Here is a 22068-nt window from a genome sequence, read left to right as displayed (position 1 = left end):
TCTTCACAGAATTCTGGGGTTGCTTAAAGATTATTTGAAAAGATTTCTTTAAGTAGTGCTGTTCTGTATTATCACATTATAAGGCACAATTTCAAAATATTAATCCATATTTTTTTCAATATTTTCTTGTATGACATGACCCTTTCCTCACTCAAAGAAAGGTTAATACAGATAAGATAATATGGTGGCTAAATATTGCTGTTTGCGTTCCAAAAACCTAGTAATTGGAGGGAAATATAAAGAACTCATATCACGAAAATTGTATGCAAAGAGAATGTTGGTGTTATAAGAACTAGAGTTTTATGGGAGTCAGACTAGTTAAAGATTGGAAAAATAAAGTATGAGAGTAGAAACAGGGAAAGCTTAGATTTGGGAGGGTCCATTTGAAAAGAGGTTTAAGCCTCAAGTGGGATATGAATCAAGTGAAATGGAACAGAAGAAAGCCAGTTAGGTTTATGAAATCTAAAAGCAAAAACACATATGCACTTCTGTGTCTTGGTAGACTTTAGGAAGATGGCAGAACTCTTACATATATATAAATACATATAATTTTAAATAGATATAAAAAGTCATATATATAACTTTAGATATATAGATGATTAGATATATGATTTTAGAGATAGATAGATAGATAGATAGATAGATAGATAGATAGATAGAACTAGAAATGAACTTACTTAGCTCTTTCTGGCAACAGTTAAGCATGGCATTGATTTAGACATCTTGTAACATCCTCACAGATATCCTCATGTCCTGGTATGCTATGTAAGCAGTGCAGGTAATGCTATCAAGAAGTTTTTCTAAAAGTAAGAAAACTATTCAAACGTTAACATGGGATAAAGCACAGGCACTGAAATGGACCAATGATAGTGGATCAGATAGAATAATAAATGTTTCAGTGGATGTCAAAAGGGATTGAAGAACCAGATGTTATCTATGAAATTCTTGCCAATATTTAAGATAACAGAAGTTACACACAATATCAGGAATTAGGGATAGGGAATTTAAATGGACTGGGAGTAAGTTTTGCCCTCCCCATTTGGGATTTAAAATGAATATTATATTAAATTAAAAAAGAAAGAAGGAAGGGAGGGAGGGAGTGAGGGAGAGAAAGAAAGGAAGAGAGCAAACTACATTTCTTGCACATCTACGTTTGTGGAGTGAAACTTGTACCTGCTTTGAGTGTACTCTATGTTCCTTCTGATGAGGCACACCTTTCTACTTGATAATCCCCACAAATAATTCTGATTTCTCTAATTGTTCTGTGTATGAATTAGTTCATTCTCATGCTGTTAATAAAGACATACTTAAGATCATTTATAATTTATAGAGGAAAAAGATTTAATGGGCCTACAGTTTTATAAAGATAGTTTATAAAGGAAAGCGGTTTAATGGGCCTACAGTTCTTCATGGCTGGGAAGGTCTCAGGAAGCTTCCAATCATAATGGAAAGGGAAGCAAATATGTCTTTCTTCTCGTGGCGGCAGGACAGTGAGAGCTAAGGGAAGGGGGAAGCCCCTTATAAAACCATCAGATCTTGTGAGAACTTACTCACTCTCATGAAAATAGCATGAGGGAAATCATCCCCATAATTTGAATACCTCCCACTGTGTCCCTCCCATGACACATGGGGACTGGGGGAACTACATCAAGATGAGATTTGGGTGGGGACACAGCCAAACCCGTATCAGTGTAGTCCACGTCCCTTCCAGTTATGGCGGCATTTATATGACCTGATTTATTGATAGACTTCTTAAGTGATTTGTTTCACAAGGAGCTTTTATTTCTTCATCTGTCAGTCTTCCTTCCTCCCCTTAAAGTCTGACTCCACCCTCTATCATTCCACTGACTATTCTCTTGTCAAGGTCATCACTGACATTTGTACTACAGGGCTCAAGAAATGCCCTTTTTCCTTCCTGAAATATTCTTTCTTTATTGACTTCTACAAACATTTTCTCTTTTGAGTTTCCCTCTACCATTTACCCAATCTTGTTTTACAGCTTATCCTCCCAAACCAAATAATTAATTGTTGAGATCTTCAGGATTTGGTCTTGTGCCTTTTACTCATTTCTCTCTAATTATTTCTTCTCAGTCAGTTTAATTGATTCCAGTGAATTCCAGTGTCATCTTTATGCTGATGACTCAAAATTCTGTTTTCTCGGCACAAGTGTCTCCTTTGACTGCTTGTTTCCCTCTAATTGTATTGCATGTCTTACAGAGAACTTCCTCTTAGACAACATCTGAAGTTCTTGATATTCCACCTTCATCCCGACATTTTCTTGTTCATCTCAATAACTGCCACTACCATCCACCTAAAACCAGAAATTCAAGAGAAATTCATTATTATTGATAGTACTAATTTATATTAGTTACTATATGAGTAATTCTCAGCTTCTATTAACAATTACTCTCCTTTAATCCTTTTACCAGCAAGTCATATTTATTATATCTCTAAAATATATTGAGTACATCTTTTAATTGTATATCAATGATATCTCAAAAAATTTCCCATTTGTGGATTTCTTTATTATATCATTGCTTTTTCTTGGATTGCCATTAACAATTATGGAAATTACTATGACTACCTCTTGACAATTTGCTTCAATTTTTTCTCTATGTGGCAGTAAAAATGATCTTTTGAAATATAAGTTGGATCACATTGTTTCACTACTTAAACGTTGTAGGTTCCCAAAGCACTTAGAAGAAAATTTAACATTTCTGCTGTGGTCAAAATTGGGCATGTTTCACCTTTGTTGAATAACTAAATTCTTTTCACAATTATGTCTTCCTACCTACTGGTCTTTTCTCAGTTGCTAGAAAAAGTGAAACTATTTTCATTTCAGTGGAAATGTACGTGTTGAATGTACATTCAGTGAAATGTACATGTTGGATCCCTGTCCCCACTAGATGTGCTGCCAACTCCCTTTTCACCTGATTACTTCCTTTTTATTTTGGTCTCCTCTTATGTAACATCTGTTCAAAGGGATTATTCTTAACTACTTATCTAAAGTAGCATTTTCCCCAGTGATCTGTAATCTGTTTCTCAGTTCTTATTCACCCGAATTTTATTTGTCTCATTATTTGTTCTTTCGGCCATCTTTTTTATTACAATGTATATTCCATGAGGTCCAATGCATATTCCGAGGGACTCTTTCTCTTAGTGTGTCATTTTGTTTTCTTGATCTCCAGCATCTTTAATAGTGTCTGGCACACTGTAGATGCTCAGTAAATATATTTGTTGGTTAAATGGCTTCTCATTGAAGGTATTTTACATAAATAGCTATCATAAGATTGAATGTAAACAGAGCTCGGCAGGACATTTTAAAGAGATTATGTTATCTTTTCTAATAATAACTCCACAAAGGTGAGAGAATGGCTAGACTCCTAAAGATCTTTCAGTCTCCCTATTTTTAGTAAGTTTTGCTAATTTATTTATGCTTTCCAAATAATATCACTGGAATTGTGGCCTAACCACAAATTGTAAAACATATTTGCAGTGTAAATATACTTTCTTCCATTTTGGAAAGGGGTGGTTTTATTAAGAGAATACCTTAAGTAGATGTCTTTTTTTTTTTTGCTCCTTAAATAATTGAGAAAAATAATCAATAGGAGATAATGAAATTGCATATAAGATTAAGAAATTTTCTAACAGTGAAATCAGAAGACCATCCCTCACATGTATGCTATTATACTGGATTAAGTCTTAATTTTGGACAGTTGGTAGGTTAGCTAAAACTCCATGACACCTTAAATTTTTGAAAGAGAAACAATGACTTTTGAAGATCATGAGAAAATTATTTTTATTGTTAGTTAAATCATGCTTTAAAATAGATGGCAAACTGGGCCGGGCACGGTGGCTTATGCTTGTAATCCCAGCACTTTGGGAGGCCGAGGCGGGCAGATCACCAGGTCAGGAGATCAAGACCATCCTGGCTAACACGGTGAAACCCCGTCTCTACTAAAAACACAAAAAATTAGTGGGGTGTGGTGGTGGGTGCCTGTAGTCCCAGCTACTCGGGAGGCTGAGGGGTGAGAATGCTGTGAATCCAGGAGGCAGAGCTTGCAGTGAGCCAAGATCAAGATTGCGCCACTGCACTGCAGCCTGGGCAACAAAGGGAGACTTCATCTCAAAAAAAAAAAAAAATAGATGGCAGACTGGAAAACAGAACTTACAATGAAAGTTCCTTGATGGTATTTATTGTTTCTTATGCCTATAAATGACCGTTCATGACCTTTTAATCCATTCTGGCTCTTGATCGACTTGTTGAGGCATATTCCCATTTTCATGAAATTCAGCATGTGTTTACAGCTCAATAGTTTTCTCAACCTGCTTCCTTCCAGTTAATTTTGGGGGTCTAAAGGACCCTTTTCACTTTGTGCTTTCTGTTTCTTTCAGTTCAAACTGGTAGATTGCTAAATATGGAAATATTTTAAAACTGTTGGTCTCCTATGAATGTTATTTCTGTGCACTCCATTAAACAAATACTAAAACATTTCTTTGAAACAAACTGTTTTCTAACTTATATTTCTCCTGAGGAAAAAAGCCCTTACACTTTTTAGAAACCCTGTTTTTTTAATTGAGAGAATCTGAGAGTCATAGTTTCTAACATCATTAAAAGATTTTTTGTCTGACTAAAGAGTACTTTCAGGGACCACTTTTGATCTTTCACGGGATTTTGTGGTCATACCATTAGCTTCAGCTTTAAATCATGTAATTGTATTACTTATCAATTGATCTATAACAATCTAAAAATTGTGTCAATTAAAACAAACAATTGTTATCTCACGTAATTTCTGAGACTTAGAAATCCAATTGTGACTTAGTTGGGTGGTTTCATCAGGATGTCTCGTGAGGTTACAGTTAAGCTATTGGTAGAGTGGTAGTTATTTAAAAGAGCTGAACCATGTATAAGCTTACAACCATGGAAGTTGGCAGGGGTTTGGTTTCTTGTAGGTCTCTTGCAGCTGACTTCCCCAGAACGAGTGGTTAAGAGGAGGACAGAAAATGAGAGAGAGAGAGAGAGCACAAGATGCCATACTGCCTTTTTATGGCTTAGACTTAGAGTCAGAAACCATCATTTCTTCATCACACTATTATTTAGAAGTGAATCACTAAGTCCAGCAAATACTCAACAGTAGGGCATGGATATCAGGAGTTGGGGAACACTGGACGTCATCATGGAGGCAGGCTATCACAATGCATTTTATCAATTTTGGATTGCTCTTGGGAAATACAACCTCATTATTACTTTTGATTTATTTTTCTCTTCTCTTTCTGTAACTCCAATTACAGCTATTTTATATTTTTAAATTATGTCCCATTTACCATCTCTACCCTTTCTCTGTTTCCATCACCTTTTTTGCTTGTGCTTCAACCTGTATTAATTCTATTGACTTATATTCTAGTTTAAATATTCTCTTTCCTGCTATGTCTAATCAGATGCTAAATCCATTTGTCAAATGATACTTTCAACTCTTGTACTGTTAGTTTTAGGATTTAGCTTTTGTATTTTTAATTTATTTCTGTTCTGTGTGAAACTCTTTTATCTTTTTCATTTCCTTTAATAAACATGCTAATCCTTGGTATTTAAAGTTTCAATATCTGTAATTTTCTCTGTTCATTCTCCCTAATTTTTGGTATTTGGATTTTGTTTCATTGTATGACAGGTAAGTTTTATCTCACATGCTGGATATTGTATACAAATATATACTATATATATAGTATATTTCTCCTCTCTGGAGAAAGATACCATCATCCAGAGGTTGTATTTTATATATTTGTACAAATAATATAAATATATATATTTACATAAATAAATTCAATAAATTTATTTTATGTTTATATTACTTGTATATCTATATATTTATATTATTTATATATTATGTTACGTATACTATATTATATTCCACTGGAATTATCACCTAATCAGGAATTGTAAGACATATTTGCAATTTAAATGCACTTTCTTTCATTTGCGGGAGAGGTGGTATTATTAAGAGAATACCATAATTAGATGCCTTTTCTTCTTTCTTAAATAATTGAGAAAAATATGTAATAGGGGATAATATTATATATTGTTATACTATATAGTATTATATAATATAGCATATATTATACTATATAGTATGATATGTAATATAGTGTATATTATGTATTGTTTGTATATTTATATAAATATATAAATTTATATAAATAATTAAAATACAACCTCTGGATGATGGTATCTTTCTCCAGAGATGATTTAATTTTCTTCCAGTAGCTAGAGTATGGGCATATCATCTTGACCTAGACAATGCTAGTAATTTTTCAGTTTTTCTTTCCTTCCAGAACACTCCTATGTTTCAACTAAAGTAATAGGCTATTTACTTGGCTCCCTCATATTTGGAAGGCCCTAAACTCCAACTTTTATCTATCCAATGTAATAAGGCTGCTAAAGTTTCTGCTTAGCTTTTAGAAGTTGCTGCAGATTTGATTTCTGTAAATCCTGCCCCAAGAATGAGCGATCTTTGGAGTCAAGAAATAAAAATAAATTGCATTCAAAATGTTGGACTTTCTTCTCTCTGGTTTCTCTTCCTCTGCCTCTTGGTTCACACAGTCATAATTTATTTATTAGATCTCAATGCCAATTTTTATCTTCCCAATAGAGCGTGATTATCCTAACAACTAGATCACTGCTGTATGGCTCTCCTCTTTGCCCATATATCATAAATCCCTAGATGCCAACACAGGGAATAAGGAGAAATTTGGCATTCATATTCAACGTGTTTCCCTTCTGTTAGAACCTTTACTTAACCAATACTGGCTACTGTGTTTAATTTCTGATGTCTTCAAATACTGTTTTTGTCTTTTAACAAAATTTTATAGTTGTTATTATTGGGAGATTTCATCTGATACCAGTTATTTCATCTTTGCCAGATTCAGAATTCACTTAGTTCAATGTATTACAGTATATATGTATACTTAATACAGAAATATGTAGTTTCCATATTTTTCTCAAATGCATAATCAGTGAAATGTTCAGAGTATAGAAGCCCAGATATGTTCATGGTTCTCTAGAATACTAGGGACTAGAGGATAGATACGCTTGCTGGCGAGAGCATCGTGATACTATCTGAGGAAGGACAGAAAAAATTTTTCTGATAGTAGAACATTAGTTTCGCTGGCTCCTGCCACACTGGATGACCTCAAGTTAAACCCTGCTGACATAGTATAAGACCACAAAATAGCAGATTAAAATTTGTTTTATTTTTTAAAGAAGATTTTGCTTGAAAATACTAAAGCCCAGAGGAAAAATATATTTTGCAGGGATTAATGGATAATGTCTATTGAATGCAGAGTTAAAAATATATTACATTTACTGTTTGGAAAACTTTAGCCAAGAGAAGATGGGATGTGATTTTATTTATAGATTCTTGCTTTGTAGTGCTTATAACTTTCTCATAAGTCTCTTTGGGCAATAAAACTTTGGGTGATTGTCTGAAAATAATTTTATTTTTTGTTCTGATTTTTTAAGTAGAAGAAAAATAATAAAATAATTATATCATTTTATATTATTTATGTAACTTTAAAGAATTAAAGGTAGGATATATTACAAAATGGAAAATATACTTTAAGAAAATGTCACATATTTATAATTTTTGCACTCAAGATCTGATTTTCTTTTGAAAAGAATTATTCTGTCAATTCATTTTTAACTGATGATGAAACTTGGAATTTATTGGCACACTTAACGGAAGCTCTAGTCCTTTTCTACCAAACTTAGAACAAAATCTAAATATATTACCATGTCCTACAAAATTGTGTATCTGACTTCTCATTCTTAGATGAAATGATCAACTTTCCATCCCGATCTTCTACCTCTACTTTTGCTCACTTCTTCTGAGCCATTGTAATTGTACTGTTCTTTCAAATTGTCAAGTTTTTCCCGCCTAGTGGGGTTTGCCCTGGACCTTGCCAGTTGAAATGCTCTTCTCCCAGATTTTAAAAATTTTCTCTCTCATTTCACTTATGTCTTGCCTCAATTTGTATATTTTCAGAGTTACCTTTCCTCATCATTCTACCAAAATAAATAGCATTACCATCTCTGGCCCTGTCATTGTTTATCCCCTCTCTCAGCTGGCTATTTATAATGGCCTCTAATACTATAAATTTTAAATTTTACTTGTATAATATCCAGTTATCCCACCATAATATACATTCCATTAAGAGCTGTATTCTTAGTGCAAATATTAGTGCCTAAAATATATTAAGTAGTTGATAGTTATTATTGAATGAAGGAATCCAAGCCCCCCTGCACACACATACAAGCAGTAAAAGACACAAACATAATAAGTATATACTCAAGTATATTTAACAAGTATATACATTTATAGTTGCAAATAATATTATTTATACAATTAATAATCTGACAAAGTTTCATGTTTCCATTGATTTTTTGCTTATACCTTTCTTGAGAAGCAAACTGATTTTTAGAAATAGTTAGACTCTCTGGCCTAAGAATTAAGTATAAGTAATCTAGTGAAGCTACATAGCTAGTAGTCAGATATGTGTTCCCTGGAGGGTTGGAGATATGGGTTCGAATCCCGGGTTTGGCTTTTATAACTCCTGTGCTATTGAACAACTAACTCTGTACACCTCAGTTTGTCATGTATACAATTGAAATGATAATAATTATACATACTTCATGGGGTATGATAAACTTTATACATGGGCTGAAACAAAATAACTAACTAATAAAAATTGGCTCTTATTTCTAAGAGTTCTTAATTCCTGACATACAGGCTATGAATGACTTCTTAAGTCTCTGAAACTCACTTTCCTCATTTATAAAATTTACATTTTCATTTACATTTACAACATTTTCAAATGTGTTTCTCTCTGGTGTGGTGGTAGAGAACAGTTAGTGGTTGCCCTCACCATATAGAGTCACCTAATACTGAAAAAAAAATTACTAGGATTCTATTCTATCTTCTTTTTCCCAAAGGAAGTGAACACTCTCAAGACTCTTAGTAACTTCAGGATTAACGATTTTCATTTCATTCCCATGAGAGACCACTTCCTGAACAGCACAAGACCTGATTCTGCTGTTATTAATGAACATTTTCAAACATGCAACTCTAAGATACTATGTCTTTTCCTTATCGTGTTGATGGGCCAAGGATAGTGGAAAACAGCTACTTTTTCATTGGTCTTATTCTACCATGGTGCATATGGAGTGAGCAAAGTTGATATCTCTGAATTTTCACCATATTATCTATGTTCTTAAGTCAGACTAAATTTATAATAGGAGATTTTCAAAATCAGTTACCAAAAAAAAGAAAAAGAAATAAGCAAACAAAATCAACTTAAACTAGTTCAAATAAGAAGAGTTGTTTTGGCTTGTCTGACAATAAAGCAGTCCATACTGCTCCAGCAACTCACACAATTTCTCCTCTTTGTGTCTCCGTCTCTCTATTCTACTTTTAACCGCCTCATTTTCTATAGCAGAATTCCACATTCTCCTGTTAGAATAAAAAGCACTAGAGCAGATTCAGACCAAATATTTTACACTTACAATCCAGGAGACATAGCATGTATCTTCTTCCATCCCTTCGTGTCTTGGGCTTTACTCTTTCCTGTTGACTTGAATCAATTTTCAGTGTCCAGGGAAGTTCATATCAGGCAATCAATCCCACTCAAGTCATGGAGCCAAGAATGGGTTTGGAGTATACAAATAAACATAAGATCAAAAAACTATTGATGTAAGAAAAAAAAAAATTGGAATTGAAGAGACGATCAACAGCTGTTTACCACCTTGCTTCAAGTGCATGCTTTTACCTTGAGAAAGTCTATCTGATAAATATCACCAGGAATACACTTGCAGTAAAACAAACTCAGGTTTATTTACTCTTTGCAGCAAGGGGGAACTTCCACTCAAGGAAAAATGGAGGCAGATGACTGAAAGGGATTTGAAAGGGACCTATAACAGAACTGTATTTGTGCCTAATGACTGTTTCTAAGGCAAAATTTGGAGATGCAAGAAGAGCTCTGGTTGTTTATCACATTAGTCTTATTCAGAAGGCAGGATAAACAAAGCAGGACTTAGGAAATCATTTGCTAAGGAAGCAATCATTGCTCAAACTATGTGGCCTTGGCAATGTCTCATTGGAAATATTCTTTGTGTTAGAAATGCCATTGTTTGTTAGCAGCACTGAGCAGTGGAATTAGAATTCTATTTCTTTAACTATAAAGTTAAGATAAATGAGAAATGCTGTGGAAACAGACAAACAAACAAAATCCTTTTATATGAGGAACCTAGATTGAAACAGGAAATTGAGGCTGCTTTGTATGTTACAGTGATTCAACTGGTTCAGATCCTTTAAGCAAGGGAAGAATATTCCATTCTCATTAATATGACTTCAAACAGTGAAGTTTCTTATATCCTAGGGTTTTAGTCAACAAGGTTTCTCAGCACTATGTAGTTGAATTTAATTAATAAAAAAAGTGTTTACATGTTCAAAATACATAACTGCTACACTTTTACTTTAGGATTTTAATTTTCATACAGAAAAAAGTGACTTTTCTAATAGGAAAAAATAGTTAAATATTATATAGTTATTTTCATAATAAGCAAAGAAAAGAATCATGCCAAAAATAAACAATGATAATCATCAATATTGTTGAGTATCTGTCCTCTAAATTACCCATGTAGGCCCTTGAATAACTTCTTATACATCTATGACAAAAAAGTGGCTTATTATTTTTGTTCTATTTTGTTTTATTTATTTTTATTTTTCTACAGTTTTAGATATAAAAAATTACTTTAAGAATTTTTTGGTCAAATAGTTTTTCAGGTAAGACACAGGAGATGCATATTGCTAAGAAAAAAAAGCTTGCTCATGTTCATAAGCTAGTTAGTGCTGATGCTGACCATAAAGCACCAATACTGTGCTCTTTCTGCCACACTGCACTATTACCAGCTAAGTGCCAGCCATTAGAAAAGGCCTGTGCAGAAAGGTACGTGCTGCATTGCTATAGTTGTAAGAACTGACCAAAAGTGAGTTCCTTCCTTTAAATAACCCATTGATAATCCAATACAAAAGTTATTTATCTTAAGTAATCCATCATCTTCTTCCACATGTCTGCTACCATTGTGCCAGTTATCTAAACACTGTTACTATTGATAAAGTCATTTCAGGTGCCATTGGAAACAACACGCTTCATGCTTTTAGTGGAAAAATATTAGCTATAGGTTTTGCCATCTGATAATTCTAAATTTTTTAGTTTAGTATAGACTGAAATATGAAAATTTTTCCATTTTTTGGCACTGAAAATTCCTTTAGTATTTGAATTTGAGGAGATAAGTCTTGGGAAGTAATTTTCAAATTCAAATTTGAATTTGGGGAGATAAGTCTTGGGAAATCATTTTTATTGCAGAGGGTTGGGTGCTCTCTCTCTCCACATAAATGAATAAATAAATTAAGTAATTACATTTATTTATTAAGCAGACATATACATAAAATCATAAATACATTATATATAATAAATTATATATAATGCATTTATATGATATTGATTTTATAGATAATTAAGCAAGTATATACCTAGAATTGAGTTTCTGTGATAGATATCGAGTAAAGTAATATTCATATTGAATTTTATAAAGCAGTGCATCTTGAGTAAGTCACATTAGTTGACATAGTGACAATTCAGAATTAAATATTTGATCCTTACCGCTTGAGTCTCTTGCTAGAAAGTTTTTTTAAATTTTATTTTAAATGTTATTATTTTGCCTGAGTTTGTCATTTTTTTTTTCAAGTGATTGGTGGGTATTTCTGTCTTTCTTTGATAGGTAACATGAAGTTTTTAGGACTTGAAATTATGTTTTTTTAAAAAGTCTTCATTCCATACAATTGTCTTTGTCTTTTTAAATTTACCCTTTTCTAATTTTTAATCAATGATTCCGATCTTTGATTTAGATAGTCTGTAATATAATCAAAATAAACAAAACCTCTTTCTTCATAGATGTGAGGCTGACCTTTATTATAAAAAGATACATAGTAAAATCTATTAACTTACATCAGGAAATGAATATATATTATTTATTTTCGCCTAGTTGTCAGATGTTTGAACTAGAATGATTCTTGAATAAGTGCTGGCTAAAATAAGGTTGAGACCTACGGGGCCGCATTCCCAGGAGGTTAGGCATTCTTAGGCACAGGATAAAATAGGAAATTTGCACAAAATACAGGTCAACAAGACCTTGCTGATAAAACAGGTTGTAGTAAAGAAGTTGGCCCAAACCCACCAAAACAAGATGAACAAAACAGTGACCTCTGGTCATCCTCACTGCTAAGTAACAATAAGTATAAGCAATTGAGCAGCCCATGCTACTCTTCCTATGGAGCAGCCATTCTTTATTCCTTTACTTTCTTAATAAACTTGAATTCACTTTATGGATTCACCCCTAATTCTTTCTTGTATGAGAATCAAGAACCCTCTCTAGGAGTCTGCATTGAGACCCCTTTCTGGCAGTATAGTCATGCTTATTGATAATAAGTATTTAAATGGGATAGTTCCCTTGACCCCTTCACAGGACTCACAATGGTGTTGGCTTGTTTACTCTGCCCAAAGCTCTCAACTCCTCATGGGAGGCAAAGTACACAGATGAGTGGGTGCGGGGGCTGGGATGAGTGCTTCTGGGCACTAACAGGAGAAGTGGCCTGGCAGCAGCGTCTAGGGGTGTCCCATGACCCCTGGAGCCACAGAGGGTGTGTGTTATAGTGTGTTCTTTTAGCTTTGCCATTCACAGACAGATTAAGTGTTTAACAGCTCAGTGGAGGGTCAGGGTGACAGCCTTTTGCACCTACTCTCTTGGAACCCAGGTTCTTGTCTGGTGTCCAGGAAGACTCAGGTTGCATGAATGAATTGAAGGGTGGTGAATATGGAGGATTTTAGTGAGGGGTGGAAGTGGGTCTCAGTGGGATAAGGAGATGGGAAGGGGATGTAGTGGGAAGGTGGTCTTCCCCGGAGTTCAGCCATCCCTGTAAAGTCCTGCCGTGAAGCCATCCCCGTGAAGTAAAGGTGCTTCTCTCCAAAATCTGGCTTCAACTTCTCTTCACTCCATCTCTGCTACTCTGCCAGGCTCCTACTCTGCTACACTGCCAGTGGAGCCTGGGGATTTTACGGATACAGGATCGTTGGTGGGATGGGCCAAAAACAACATCCAAGCAGGAAAATAAGAACACATTTTCTCACTTTGAGCTGTGGGTCCAGACTTGAAGATAGGGCTTTGTCAGGTGAGAGGTGACAACATGCTAGTAGCCCTCACTCTCGGTGCCTCCTTGGCCTCCGCGTCCACTCTTGTGGTGCGTGAGGAGCCTTTCAGCCCTCCATGACACTGTGGGAGCCCCTCTCTGGGCTGGCTGAGGCCACAGCCGGCTCCCTCTGCTTGCAGGGAGGTGTGGAGGTAGAGGCTCCTGTGGGAGCCAGAGCTGCATGTGGCGCTTGCAGGCCAGCGCGAGTTCCAGGTGGGCGTGGGCTCTGCCGGCCTGCACTCAGAGCAGCTGGCCAGTGCTGCCAGCCCTGGGCAGTGAAGGGCTTAGCACCTGGGCCAGCAGCTGCAGAGGGTGGGCCAGTTCCCCCCAGCAAAGCCAGCCAGCTGGCGCTGCTCTCAAATTCTCACCAGGGTCAGTTGCCTTCCCATGGGGCAGGGCTTGGGACCTGCAGCCTGCCATTCCCAAGCCTCCCCCACCCTGCCATGGGCTCCTGCATGGCCCCAGCCTCCCCTGCCACAGTCCCCTACAGCATGGCACCCAGTCCCATTGACTGCCCAAGGGCTGAGTGCGGGCACATCCAGGGGACTGGCAGGCAGATCTGCCTGCAGCCCCCATGTGGGATCCACTGGGTGAAGCCAGCTGGGCTCCTGAGTCTAGTGGGGACTTAGAGAAACTTTATGTCTAGCTAAGGGATTGTAAATACACCAATCAGTACTCTGCCTCTAGCTCAAGGTTTGTAAATACACCAATCAGTACTCTGTATCTAGCTAACCCAGTGAGGACTTGGAGAACTTTTTTGTCTAGCACTCTGTGTCTAGCTAAAGGATTGTAAATGCACCAGTCAGCACCCTGTCAAAACGGACCAATCAGCTCTCTGTAAAATGGACCAATCAGCTCTCTGTAAAATGGACCAATCAGCAGGATGTGGGTGGGGCCAGATAAGGGAATAAAAGCAGGCTGTGAAGCCGGTGGTGGCAACCCACTGGGGTCCACTTCCACACTGTGGGAGCTTTTTTCTTTTGCTCTTGGTAGTAAATCTTGCTGCTGATCACTCTTTGGATCCATGCCTCCTTTAAGAGCTGTGACACTCACCACGAAGGTCTGCAGCTTCACTCTTGTTAGCAAGACCAGGAACCCACCAGAAAGAAGAAGCTCCACACACATCTGAACCTCTGAAAGGAACAAACTCTGGACACACCATCTTTAAGAACTGTAACACTCACTGTGAGGGTCTGCAGCTTCATTCTTGAAGTCAGCAAGATCAAGAACCCACCAATTGTAGACACGTATGGACCTTGCCACTTTCTACCTAGTATTTCCCTGCCTTCTGTCTGTATCAACATGGTGTTTAGGGCCCTTGTTCATTCTTCCAAACATAAGTTTACCATAGAAATGTTGTTGAAGAACTTCAAGAATCCTTTCACAAGTATCTTATTTGATGTCTTTGATAATGATGAATGTTGTCTTTAAATAAATTTTCTTTGTTCAAGGAACCAAAGGCTAGCCTGAAATGGAACAGAGGTAAAGCAAAGTTGAGACAACTTTATTTATATTAAAATATTGAGTTGGTAACCTCTGGGAGAAGTGTGCTAACTTTACTGACATTTTTATTTTGACCCTTAAAACAGACAATATGGGGTAGGATGTTCAATTAGAGCACAAAAAAATTGAGGAAAAGACAAATCTCTGCTATCGAAAAGAAGATGTTGGAGGGCTATCTTCCTGAATAGGATTACTTGGGATATAAAATCTTACATGGAAAGAAAGAAAAAAACGGTTCAGGCCAGGTGCAGTCACTCACGCCTGTAATCCCAGCACTTTGGGAAGCGGAGGTGGGGAGGATCAGGAGGTCAGGAGATAGAGACCATCCTGGCTAACACAGTGAAATCCCATCTCTACTAAAAAATACAAAAACATTAGTTGGGCGTGGTGGCGGGCGCCTGTAGTCCTAGCTACTGGGGAGGCTGAGGCAGGAGAATGGCGTGAACCTGGGAGGTGGAGCTTGCAGTGAGCTGAGATCACGCCACTGCACTCCAGCCTGAGAAACAGAGCAAGACTCCGTCTCAAAAAAAAAAAAAAAAAAAAAAAAAAAAAAAAAAAAAAAAAGTTCTTTGCCTGGCTGACTGGAATTAATTCTTCACTCTCCAGTTGCTCTTTAAGAATCTACTTTCATTCATTCAACAGACAATTTTGAGTATCATTTTGTGTCAGACATGATTCTTAACTTTAGAAATCTACAATGATGATCATTATGAGAGTAGAGAAATTCCTTGCTTTTAGGGAACTTACTTTGTAGTGAAAGATGGCAGAAATAAATAAGAAAATAAATATATAACATTCCAAACAAAATTTGGAGTGAGGGTTAGGAACATCCATTCAACATAATTATTTCACATTTATTACGTGCCAAGTGCTAGCTCAGATCTTGAAAATACAAAGAAGAAAAAAAATGTTCTACCCTTGGGAATTTATAGTGGGAAACATACACAGGAAAGGAAAAAAAAAAAAAATAGTTGTGCAGAAGAACAGATGTAAAATGCAGGAATTTATGACGTCCTGGTTACTCAGCTTCTATCCTATTGTTGTAATAATTGGGAGGAGACCATCAGAGTGAGCGATCTTTAATTCATCTTCAAGGCTGGGGGCAATGTTGTAGTCCAGTAAATACAGTACCTTATCAATTGGCTGCCACATGCTTGATGATATGATTCTCATTACTGAATTTAGATATATTTTTATATTGTCAAAGTAACTGATAAGTGAAAGAGCTATGGGTATTCTGTAGAGCAGTACTGTCCAATAGAAATACAATACAAGTCACAAATAAAAGATACATATATAATATAAAATTATCCAGTTACCTGGTAAGAAGTGAAATACATTTTTATAATACATTTTTAACTAAATATGTTGAATATATGATCATTTCAAAATTTAATAGTGTAAAACCTATTAGTGAGGTGTATACGTTTTTTTCACACTGAGTTTTCAAAACTGAGAATTTCCAGTTAAGCATAATTCAATTTGGACTAGGGATGTTTCAATTACTCTGTAGCTCGTGGTTACCATATTACACAGAAATATGTCATTTTTTTTTTTCCTCACAGTGTTCCTAGATGTCTATGTCAAGAATAAAAATATATAGAGAGATAGATTTCAATATGGTTTGAGTATAGATCTTTCAGGTTATTGTTAATACTGCACCTGGCAATTTTGGGGACTTTTCTGCATGTTATGTTAAATATTTGGTAAGTATCTACAGTGAGTTACAAGGTAATAGACATGTGTATGTGGAAAAAATGGAGCCACAGATAAATTAAAAGGCGAATTACTGAATTTCTGAGCAACTCCCATCCCCACTAAATTATTGTAAACCTTTGAGTTCTTTTATGAATCAGGCACAAAAAATGATTTTTTCTTTCTTTTTTCTTTTTTGTCTCTATAGCAATGAGAATATTAACGGTGAGGCTTATGTGTCCCAAGATTTTCTGAAATTGCAAAGTACAATGTAACAAACTGGAAACTGCGTTTTTCCTGATTCCTCATTGAATTACGTAGTCAACAAGCGGTGCCAACTTGCTGACTATATATATTTTTAAGTCCAAAAGGCAAAAGGTGGGTATTCACCATTGACCTGTTTGTCAAAAACACTGAACAGTTTTTCTAGATGTTGACAGTTTATCTAATTTTTTCTTCCTGTGTTGTCCTGACCTCCTTCTCTCTCAGGTGTTTTCTATCTGTGCCTTTCAGAATGTTTGTTCAGATGATGCCTGGATTTACAAAGTCACTAAAAAATAAGATTTAACTTTGTGAATCCAGAGCTGAGAGCCCATTATCTGGAAAGTTAAATTGTAGTTGTCACAGTCCTTTATAACATTAAAAAAAAAAATCTATGTTTGATATTCAGTTAATATATTATTGGTAATTATGATCCTTGTTGTATGTTGAAAATACTAAGAATGAATTGTCCTCCAAATCTAATGTAGTGATATTAATATAGGATTCAGATTAAAAAGTTATTTTTCTATGTATATAATTTGATTCATTAAATGAAAAAAGTTAATTGCATTATTCTTCACAGCAATAATTTATGACTAACTGCTATTTTTAATTATTTAACTGAATATTTCATTGATAGCAATATAAAAAATTTTTCTTGTTGCTAACCATACCCCTGCCTTTGTTTCAGGTCAATCAATATTGAAGCATTGATCTTATCTAGGTTACAACTTTCTCCTCATTAATACAACTTGAGGACACTCAATAAAAAAACTGAAAATGCAGCCATGAAATACACACAACAGAATACATCATAAAACTTTCCACTTTTCTCTTTGTTGATTCACTGATGAAATGTTCAAACCCCTCAAAAGCTTTTAGTATTGCCTAATATATTTACTTCTATTTGCATCATATTGATGCACTTTACCCAAAGTATTGACTTGAGAAGAAAAAGTTCTGCCAAATCTCTTTAAACATCATCATTTGTTGGTCACTGTACACAATTTTAAGTGAATTTTCTTCTAAATACAATTTATTTTGCTTTAAATTTTTGGGTCATTATTTGAAATTTAGGGATTAACCAAGTTTACTGGCTGATATTTTTATGATTCTATTATAAAGTTCTTTAAACAAGTCTATGAATTTCATTTTATTTTTTCCCTGACCCTATACATTCTTACTTAAATCTGTATTCTATACTACTGAACTGTACCTTTCTTTGAAGTTATCATAATCTTTTTTTTGAAATTTATATAATACTTTTGTTTTCCTTTGGTATTGGAATCCATAGGTTTAACAATGTATTTTGTCCCCTATATTTTATTTATTATAGCATGCTATAAAAGCTTTGTGTAGATGTTTAAAATTTCATTAGACGTTTTATTAGTTATGCCTCATGCTATTTTTTAAGGTAAGAAAAGCATTACTATTCTATAGCTAAAAAAATGACACAATAGAGAGTCAATTATAGAAATTTCAAATGATCTATTTAAAATTTAGAGCCTTTTGCAGTGGATCATGTTGCCTCCAGAGATCCAGTGCCCCAGTTGCCTAGATAGACAGATAGATTAATAAAATGGAATTTCTCAGCATCATTTTAATCTACTTATTATAAACCTATTCATTAAGTAGTTAGACAATAAAACAAAAACTTGGTAATGGGATGAGCACAACAAAGGTAGGATATCTTACTGTCAGCAGGCTAAAGTACAGAGCTTACATAGGTTCTCAGGATGTTTATTGTGGCAAAGATTCACAACAAATAATTTTGACCAAATCAGAAACATTTAAAATAAAACCAAAATAAGATATAGAGAGTAGGCCAAATTATATGAAAGAGTTTTTATTTAACATTGTCCTAACTTTTTATTTCAAAATTAATTTAGATTCACATTACATTGAAAGAAAAAAAAAAGGCACAGAGAGGTTCTGTGCATGCTCCATCATTTCCCCAATGGTAACCTCTTGAGTAACTAGGACAACATTAAAACCAGGAAATTGTCCTTGGTACATCCCACTAAATTTACTACATATGCTCATTTGTGATACATGAATGTGACAAGGGGATGGTATGTAGAGCTATAAATGCACATCACATGTATAGACTAATGTAACTACCACCACAGGCTCCATCATGCTCAGCTTTTGTGGCCACACCCAACCTCTCTCTCACTCCCATCCCTAACCCCCCAAAACCACCAATGTTGTTCATCTTCATAATGTTGCTATTTAACAATGTTAAATAAGGGAAATACTATAGTATCTGGCCTTTTGAGGTTAGCTTTTTTTCCCGCTCAGCATAATGCCCTTGACATTTATCTGAGTTATTCTATCAGCCCTATATTTCTTCTAATCTTTCTCCTCTCTTCCTGTGATTTCAGTGATATGAATGCTAGATAACCCTGCTTTGGTCTACCAGTCCTTGAGGCCTTGTGTTTTTTCTTAGTTTATGTTCTCTCTGTTGTTCAGATTGAGTAATACCTATTCATCTGTCTTTGAGTTTGCCAATTCTTTTCTGTCATCTCTACCCTGCTATTAAGCCTATCCATCAAGGTGATTTATAGTTTTGTTTTTCTTCAGTTACTGTATTTTTCAGATCTGTGATTTTTTTTTAATATCCTTTATACTTTTGAGAAGATTTTCTACTTTTTAAATTCACTTCAACAATGTTCATAATTTTTCACTTAAGATTTTTATGATGGCTGCTTTAAGATTCTTATCAAGGTATCTTGTTGATTTCAAAGTTAGTATTTCTTCATTGTATTTTTTCATACAAGCTGTGATTGTCCTAGTTATTGGTATGATGAGTGATTTTTTTTTATTGTATTGTAGAAATTTGGGGTATTGTGAGACCCTGAATCCTATACACTGTTTTTTTTTTTTTTTTTTTTTTTTCCCTTAACAGGTAATTTCCCTAATTAGGTGCAGTGTGCAGGTTCCAGTGTGCGGGTGTGTTCAGATTCCTGTTGGGACTCACTGCCATCACCCAAGCAAAATTAGACTAGTAAATGATACTCCTGTATTCAGACAGGTGGGGAACAAGTTCAATTTTCCCTAGTTCCTACTCACACACTGTTGGTGAATGCTGAACATGAATTACACTACCTTGTTCTTCTAAAGTGGGATGTAATCTCAGCTCACCCCTTAGCCACTGACATCATTAAGGACAGAAGTAAAAGACCAACTTCTACCACCTCATTGCCACATAGTAAGAATGGTAGTTCAGGTTTCACCATTCCCACTGATATCAAGGAGGTGTAGAAGTTGAATATACACTAACCTTGCACTTCACCATCTTGGTCTCCTCATGCTGTTGGGTGGGAGTGGAAGATCAGCTCCCAGCTGGATCCTACTGTGACCAGCTACATAGGACAGCAGAGCGTTATGAGTCCCTGCCAGGTCTGACCCACAAATGCTGGCTGAACGATGGATGAACAAATGCACTCTGACACTGATATCCAGTGAAAGAGCAGGCTAGGAGACTGGGCTGCCAACAGACACCAAGGAGGGTTCTGTAAAGAGTCAGCAGCTGCGGCCCTGACCAGCTGGCAATGTGGGTGTTTATTTAGTATAGATGTAATGACAAAGACCTTGAGTCAACACACTTGTGAATAATCAACATGGTCGCCCTCCCCGGAGAGAGCAGTCCTGCACAAGAATGATCAAAGGTCAATCTTAGGAAAACATGAGTAAACAAACTATTTAGATAAACTCCTCTACATTCCCTTGTTATTTGCTTTTAACTAGTAGCTCAAGGTAAGAGTATCAAGCTCCCTTCAGCCATAACCGTTTCCTAAAATTTTTGCAGAACGTTTTGGCCTTCCAAAAAGGTTTGCATTTTTCCTATAATTTTCTTTTGTAATTTCTCCCACCACTCTGACCAAACTCCTACAAGGCCCACCTTCTATTGTCTCACAATCTTGTGGCTTCTGGATGGGGATGGGGCCCACTTCTCCACCAGGTTCTGCTTTCACCAGGACAAGATAAGTGTAGTACTGACTAGCCACCTTGTCAAGTCTCACTGATGCTGAATGGAGTTGGAAGCTCAGCTCCCTACTGGACCACCACAGCACTATCCCTGCAGGTAAATTAGAGCACTCCCTGATTTTGCTGAGCAGAGGACTAAAAGTCAGCTCTCTAGGACACACTGACACTACTCTGGCAGTAATATTAGGGGATTTTTTTTTTTTTTTTATGTTAAATGGTAGATGGAAAAACAACTCTTATGGTAGGCAAATTAAAAAAATTCCCCCTAAGATTTTCCTTCTTAATCCCTATGTCCATGATATAATGAGACATCTTGCCCATGATTACGTTATGTTACATGGCAATATGGATTTTTCAGATATAATTAAGGGTGCTAATCAGTTCACATTGAGTTAATCTAAAGGGAAATTATCTTAGTGGGCCTAATCTAATTACATGAGCTCTTTAAAAGTAGACACATTTCTTCTATCTGGTAGCAGAATGGGAAAGTCAGAAATAGGCAAAGCAAAAGTAATGCATATATTTGTGCTGGCTTTAAAGATGGAAGTGCAATGTTCAAGGACAACAGTGTCTAGGAGCTGAATGCAACCCCTAATCAGTAGCCAGCATGAAAATGAGGACCTCATTTATATAACCACACAGAAATTAACTCTATCAAAATAAAGCAGATTGTTTTCTAGCACCCAGCTTAGAACCTATTTTAGCCAACACCTTGATTTCAGCTTTGTGAGCTCCTTAGACTAGAACTTAGTTGAATCAAACAGACTCCTATACTCCGAACTGAGTTAATAAATGGATTTTTTTAATCTACCAAATTTGAGGCAATTTGTTATTCTGAAATAAGAGATGAATACAAATGTGGTCCATGGAAGTTGCTGCTGCCATGACAAATATATAATAATGTGGAAGGGGCAGTAAAAAGGCGATATACTTCTATATTCAGTACCAAAAGCAATACCCATAGAGGGGAATCTGAGTGCTGCCTGTTTTTACTAAGAGATATAAGATCAGCTTCCCTCTAGGCTCCACCAATATTAATAAATAGAAGAAGCTAAATGCTACCTCTTGGTCCTGAGTTGTGAGAGTAAGATGGAAGATTATTTCTCTCCTTAACCCTACTGAAACAAATGAGGGGGCAAAAGCAGTTTCTTTATGATAGTCTACACTGTTAGGCCACTCTTTTGCTGGTTTCCTGGGAAGAAGGAACAGACTGATACTGATGTGTGTGTGTGTGTGTGCTGATATTGATACTGTGTGTTTGTGATTTTGTGACCTTTTATTTCTGTGTGTATGTGTGTGTACTTTTTGGTGGTTCCAAGTTGTA

General features: G+C 35.8%; 1 long non-coding RNA gene across 1 annotated transcript; it reads right to left on the bottom strand.

Moving 5' to 3' along the window:
- Positions 1–1178: 1178 nt before the first annotated feature.
- LOC117085566 lies at positions 1179–20287 on the bottom strand. Its single transcript, XR_004438002.1, has 4 exons — positions 20038–20287; positions 14349–14761; positions 9554–9732; positions 1179–2311 (listed from the first exon to the last, which is right to left on the bottom strand). It is a non-coding gene; the product is annotated as an uncharacterized LOC117085566 (long non-coding RNA).
- Positions 20288–22068: the final 1781 nt, after the last annotated feature.

Source organism: Trachypithecus francoisi, unplaced genomic scaffold (genome assembly GCF_009764315.1).
Source record: "Trachypithecus francoisi isolate TF-2019V2 unplaced genomic scaffold, Tfra_2.0 Lachesis_group1, whole genome shotgun sequence".
Classification (NCBI taxonomy): Eukaryota; Metazoa; Chordata; class Mammalia; order Primates; family Cercopithecidae; genus Trachypithecus; species Trachypithecus francoisi.
This window is presented reverse-complemented; position numbering and strand designations above follow the sequence as displayed.